This window comes from Pinus tabuliformis, chromosome 8, assembly GCF_031772625.1.
Source record: "Pinus tabuliformis cultivar Carrire ecotype Pingquan chromosome 8, CPIR1, whole genome shotgun sequence".
Lineage (NCBI taxonomy): Eukaryota > Viridiplantae > Streptophyta > Pinopsida > Pinales > Pinaceae > Pinus > Pinus tabuliformis.
Window position 1 is genome coordinate 678,847,691 of NC_142294.1, and position 6,849 is coordinate 678,854,539.

The following is a 6,849-nucleotide window of genomic DNA, read 5'->3' on the forward strand; positions in this document are numbered from 1 at the left end:
GTGTGTGTGTCGGGGCGGGGAATTATAGATTTGAAATTAATAACTTGTGTCGCAGGTTGTGTAACAATTAAAAACTTTTATACCCACTCAAGATGAATGTCAAGCATAATTTATTAGTTTCCATTTAAAACATATAAATTTGATATCAAATAATTTGATACTTTCTTGAAATTCATTTTTTGATGTGATCTTCAATATATAGCTTCGTCAAATTTCCTATAATTAATGCCACAAAATACTTTGTTACTCAATAGGGATTTTCAAATCAATGTTTTGGCTATGTTGGAACTCAAAAGTTACTCTATCTAACACCCAAGTGCTTTCTAGGAACAAGTGCTTCTTTATAAGTACCCATTTCTGATTTGGTAATTCAGGGCTTAGTTATTACTTCAATCTACTAAAAATCAAGGATACAAAACTGTGTTGTTTGTAAATTTATTTATTAAGTTCTCGCTTTGCAATTGAATATAAGTGAATTGTAATCAAAGAGATTTAGAACAGTCGGTGAAGGAGCACGCTGTTAAGGTGCTCTGTAAGCAAAGGTCACCGGTTCTAGTCTCGCCGATACCAAAAATCCAACATAGTTTCCGTTGGTGCGGCTCAGGCTGGGTGTGATCCCCGGGTGACTTTGACGGCTTAGATGCCCCTGAGTCGTGGCCTCTCAGCCAGAGGATAAGCGTGATTTTCAGGATTCACCCACTTATCAACCAAAAAAAAAAGAATATAAGTGAATTGTATATTAAACATTTGTAATACATCTATTTCCACAACAACTAACACATTGGCATGCTTCACATATATTTGAATATGTTGACCGACTTTGTCGCATCATGCCCTACTTAAAGCTAGCTTTTGGGAAATGTCTTTTCTTAGCTAGCTTGCCCAAATGCCAAGGTTTTTGTGCTCTCACATACACTATCACATCTAATGTTACATTTTAATCACCAGTTAGCAAGACATATAAAAAAAGCTGCATGGAAAAGTGTTTCATAAAAGAAAGAAAATCATGATGTTATAGAGGTTTTTATGGTAGAAATTGAAAAAAATGTCACAAATATGCATTAAATGGCAAGGGTTTGAAACTTGTAGATATAAATATATAATTAAAATGTAGAGATAAGGAAAATGGCAAGAATTTGAAACTTGTAGATCAATATAAAAATTAAAACTTAGAGCCAATGATCTAGACTTGTGCAGGAATGCAACAAAATATATAAATACACATATACACAGAGATGCTGTAGAAATAAAACTTCATTTCATTAATATCAAAGAATTGAATTATGCTTACATACATAAATAGAAATAAACTAGCTCGGGCGATGGTTTCTTATCTCTGACAAGATATGTGGTAGCTACATTCCTATGAATTGTGTTACAATGAGGCTCAAAGGGCTATGTATTATTGAGAAACAATGGAAAACCATAAACTTCAACAAACCTAACCCTAGGAGATGAAGCGCCAAAACTATGGGCCTCGTTTGTGTAAATTGGTACATCAACTTCCTGGGGTCGTAACTTTGGCATACAATCTTCGTTTGATGCACACAATACCTCTTTAGAAAGATCTATCCAAGGACTACAACTTTTGATTGCAAACATTAAGTAAAGACTCATGCTTGTCCATTTTCTAAAAAACGTCGTTAGGGTCTCAAAACAGCTCTGAAAGTTCAAGACCCAAAAAACTACCAAAAATAGTAAATTGTGCTACACTTAAGGAAACTGAAAAAACTGAAAGAAACAGTGATGGGGGTCCAAGTGGAATAGGTGGGTGGCCACCAATATCCGCCTGGATAGTCTTCCTCCATTAGGAAGCAATGGCCCCCATTGATTTGAGTGCCTCCATGAGATAGGGAAACTTCTGTTGAACTTGGTCCCTAGTGAGCCACTTGCCTTGTTGCAGGAGTTGGCTAGCTTTAACAACTCAATACAGTTGGATCTTCTGTTGGAGAGTATTACTGACCTATGTTTCCATGATCCGATCAGTTGTGGCCTATTCCATTCAGTATGGGTTTAACTTTGTTGGTGTGAGTTGTTCTGCAATGTCTGATGTGTCCAGTAATGGTGGAAAGTATGGTCGAAGGCGGTCCACATTGAAAACTCGGTGCAGGCCAAGGAATGGTGGAATTTTGAGCTCAAACACATTGTTCCCTACAGCGTTAGTGATGGTGTAAGGCCCATATTGTAGCAGGTGAAGCTTGCGGTCGGGCCCAACGAGGCGCTCCTTCTGCAAATGTAACCAAACTTTGTCACCCACCTAGAACTTATGTGGCAGCCGATGTTGATCATGACTCTGCTTGTACTTAACATTGGCTTTGTCCAATATGTCATGGACCTACTAGTAGATGTGTTGAATGAGCTCAATGAAGTTATTAGTCCTGTCAGTTTTAGATTGGACATGAACCAAATCTATTAGAGTAGTTGCAAATGGTATGGCCACATCAATGGGACATAGTGGTTGGAATCCCAATTCCACCTAGAAAGGGTTGTGGCCAGTTGAGCTATGGAGAGCTCTATTGTAGGTGTGCTAGACATAGAGGAGGCTTCCATCCCATGTGTGTGGATTCTTCGAGTTGTACATGCGTCGTATGTGTACGATCATCCTATTGACAACCTTTGTTTGGCCATTAGTTTGGGGGTGGAAAGTTGTGGACTTAGTGATCTTGATATCCAGCATCGACCAGAGACTTGACCAAAATGTACTTAGGAACCTGTTGTCTCGATCTGAGATAATGGACTGTGGGATCCCAATGTGTACCCACACCTCTCAAATAAGAGCTTAGTAGTGGCTTCTGATGTGATACTCTTCTTGGAAACTGCTAGAATGGCCATCTAAGATAATATGTCAATGACCATGAAAACACAGTCGTTGCCATGCTTAGTAGAAGGAAGTCCTGACATGTAATGGAGACAGATTCCCAAGGTAAACTGGGAGTAGGCAGAGGAGAATATAAGCCTTGCTTCTTAGTGGTCGGTTTGGAAATGGCGCAAGCAGTGCATGATTTGATATACTTCCGAACATCTTGTCGAAGGTTTCACCAATAAAAATACTTTTGCAGCACTTTCACTATTTTCTCTACTGCGAAACGTCCAACGAACTAACTGTAGTGCACCTCCCAAATAATATTGGTACACTTGCTTGAAGAAACATAGAGGTGTCCCAAGTGGCATAATAGTGCATCCGAGAGGTGAAAATTTGGAACTTTCTTGCCTTCCAGGAGCGTCTTGTATGTGTTTCCAAATTTTGGATCACTCTTGTAAAGATGAGGCCACCTTGTAGCCTCGTTCACACAAGAGTCAATCACAATGGTTAGCGTCGTGACCGATGGTCAGATGAGGAAGTTTGAAACATTGTTGGTGTTGATGTTCTTGTACTTTATGTTCAAATGGAACTGTTGGAGGTATGTGGACCATTTATGATGGTGATCGTTTTGCAACTTCCCTTGTGTCTGTATGAACTGCAGGGGTCAGTGGTCTATGTGGATGACCATTTCCTTCCTCATAATGTAATGCTTCCATTGTCAGGAGACCTTCACAATGGAATACATCTCTTTATCATAGGTGGGATAGTTTTGGACTATGTCTGAAATTGTCTAACTATGATATGCCACTAGATACCCCTGCTGAGTAAGAACTGCACCAATAACATAATCAGAGGCATATGTCTCAATCTCAAATGGTTGCTACAGGTCTAGTAACGTGAGCACTGGTACAAAGCAGAGGTGATGCTTCAACTCGGAAAACGCCTTCTGTTGGGATTCAGAGCAAAAGAAATTTTCTTTTTCTCCTCCCTTAGTAACTTGACTCAAGGGCCAAGTGATATGAGAGAACCCCAACACGAACTTGCGGTAGAAGTTGGAAAGACCTAGAAAGTTGCGGAGTTTTGATAGAGTGGTTAGGGTTGGCCAATCCCAAATGACTTGTATCTTGGTTGGGTCCACATGCACACCCCACTCATCAATGACGTACCCAAAATATTGAACCTGGGTCATACCAAAAGTGCATTTCTCCAAATTGGCACACAACTTGTGTTGTCGCAGGGTTTGGAGGACCTATTGAATATGGTGGAGGTGCTCTTCCCAACTCTGGCTGAAGATCAGAATGTCATCCAAATACACCACCATGAATGAGTTGGTGAAGGGTCACAAGATGTTTTCCATTAGCCTCATGAAGGTTGTGGGGACATTCATCAACCCGAAAGGCATGACCATCCATTCGAAAAGGCCCTCCTTGGATTTGAAGATAGTCTTCCACACATCGAAGGGTTTAATCGGTAACTGGTGATAACTAGAATTCAAGTCAATCTTTATGAAATATTTGGCCCCCTTAAGTTGGTCCAGAAGGTCATCAATCCTTGAGATTGGATACGTGTTCCAGACAGTGATCTTGTTCAATGCCTGATAGTCAATGCATAGTCTCCAGGTCTTGTCCTTCTTCTGTAGCAACACAATCATGCTCCCACAGGGTGATGAACTTGGCTTGATGTTCCCTTTCTACAACATCTCTTGAATCTACCTGTTGATTTCATCATTCTTTAGAACATAGCATCGATAGATCGATCTATTGGATAGCAACGTGCTCGGGGTTAGATCAATGGATTGCTTGACCTGACAGTATAGAGTTACCCCTATGGGTGAGGTGAATATATCCCTGTACTCCTCCACATCCTTTTCCATATGTTGTTTTCATGTAGAGGAGCCCTGTCTGGAGGTCGTGGCCACAATCTTCTTCTTTCCCTGAGGGTGAATCATAAGGAAAACAAACTTCTTGGTTTGGGAAATGATATTACTGCATTGATTTGAGTGATCAAATAAATGGCAGTAGGTGGTGCTACCTACGATATCTTGTAAAACTTATCACCCAAAGTAATAATAACAGTGCGAGGCCTAGAATCATACACAACATGCCACTTCCACAAGTATGATTGGCCTAATAATACATCACAAACTTCAAGAGGACCAACATCACACAATACCTCATCTGCGAAGGGCTTGATGTTATAGGGAAGGCAACACTGTGGGTAGATGTAGAGATCTCGCCCTTGGTGAAGCCACCATATGGTGTACGACTATGGATATGGTTTGGTTGGTAGGCCCAATTGCTTCACAACATCTGATAAAATGAGGTTCTTTTGGCTCCCACTGTCGACAATGAACTGCAACAGAGAACCTTTCACCCACATCTATGAGTGGAAGAGTCGCTCCCCCTCCTCTGGATCTTCGGGCTCATCCTTTTGGATCTTAGTGGTGGCAACGGCGGCACTAGGCTCCGTATCAATAATTTTCTTCCCTTTGTCATTCCCCTTCTCAATTTTTGACTGAGAGTCAGAACATGCATTTGATTCAAAAGCCTTCATCTCGGCCACCAGTGACTACTTGGCTCAATAATCACTTGTGTTATGAGTGGGGCTCTTATGGAACTCACACCATTTCCCTGTGTCATTATTTGTCTTCGTAGTGTTGTTCTTCGCTTACAGCTTTTGCAGGTTGTCTTGGGTTGCCCCGCCTTAGCTTTATCCTTTTCTCTGCAGCTTGGGGGTGCATTTACCTTGCTTCAGATTCGCAGATCCAAAGTCTCGCTCCTTCTGTTTATATTTCTTCTTGATATTGACAGTGTATTGATAACGGCACCAAGTGAGGAGATGTCCAAGAACTCCATCTCATCGTGGATGTACTTGTGTAGACATTCATGGTACTTGGTACAAAATTTCGCTCAGAACCCTTGATACCTAGCTTTGTGCGAAGGGTATGGAAAACATTTGTGAACTCCAGCAGATCTTGGTCCTTTTGTTCACAGTAGGTTTCCCACCAGTCCTAGACGTGTGGGGTGGCTTTGAGAGGCACAAAAGTAATATTTTCCTGATTGGAAAATTCATGAACTAAAAAGTACCCTTCCAACAAATTTAACCATCTATCTAGACCTCAAATATGGGAATATCAAATTTAACTTGTACCTTAAAAGGAGTGGCGCCTCCAAAGTGGTTGTTGGGTAAAGATGTGTTGTCTGTGGGTAGTCGTCAAGTTATCCATCATCACGTTCCTCTGTCGCTCGAGGGCTTCCTCGAGCAATGTTTTGAAATGATCTCCTACCCCCTCATCTTTCTTTTCTTCCTCCATGGGAAGTTGTCGGGGTTTTACGAGGATGGTCTTGCAAAGGTTCAACTAGTTCAAGCCCTAACTCCTTATACCCTAACCTCGTTGGGGACATGCCAAAAAAACAGAGAAAGAGAAAACCCCTCTGATATCACTGATCCATACTTGTGTAGGAATGCAAAAAAATATAGAAATACACATATACATAAAGATGCAATAGAAATAAAACTTCATCATTAATATCAAAGAATTGAAATATGCTAGCTCAGGCGATGGTAGCTTATCTTTGAGAAAAGATGTGGCAGCTACATACCTCTAAACTGTGTTACAATGAGGCTCGAAGGCTTATTTATTATTGAGAAACTATGGAAGACCCTAACCATCCAAAAACATAACCCTAGGAGATGAAGCACCAAAAATATGGGCCCTGTTTATGTAAATTGGTTCATCAACTTTCTGAGGTCCTAACTTTGGCATACAATATTCGTTTGACATGCACAATGCCTTGTTAGAAAGATATATCTAAGGACTATAACTTTCAACTGAAAACCTCTCTCGAATAAATGAGATTGCTCGTTTTCTAAAAAAACATCGTTTAGGGCCTCAAAACGGCTTCGGAAGTTCAAGACCTAAAAAACTGCCAAAAATAGTAAACTATGCTACAATTAAGGAAACTAGAACACTGAAAGAAATAGTGGTGGGGGTCCAAATGGAATAGGTGGGTGGCCACTAATATCCACCTGGATCAGCCAAGGAA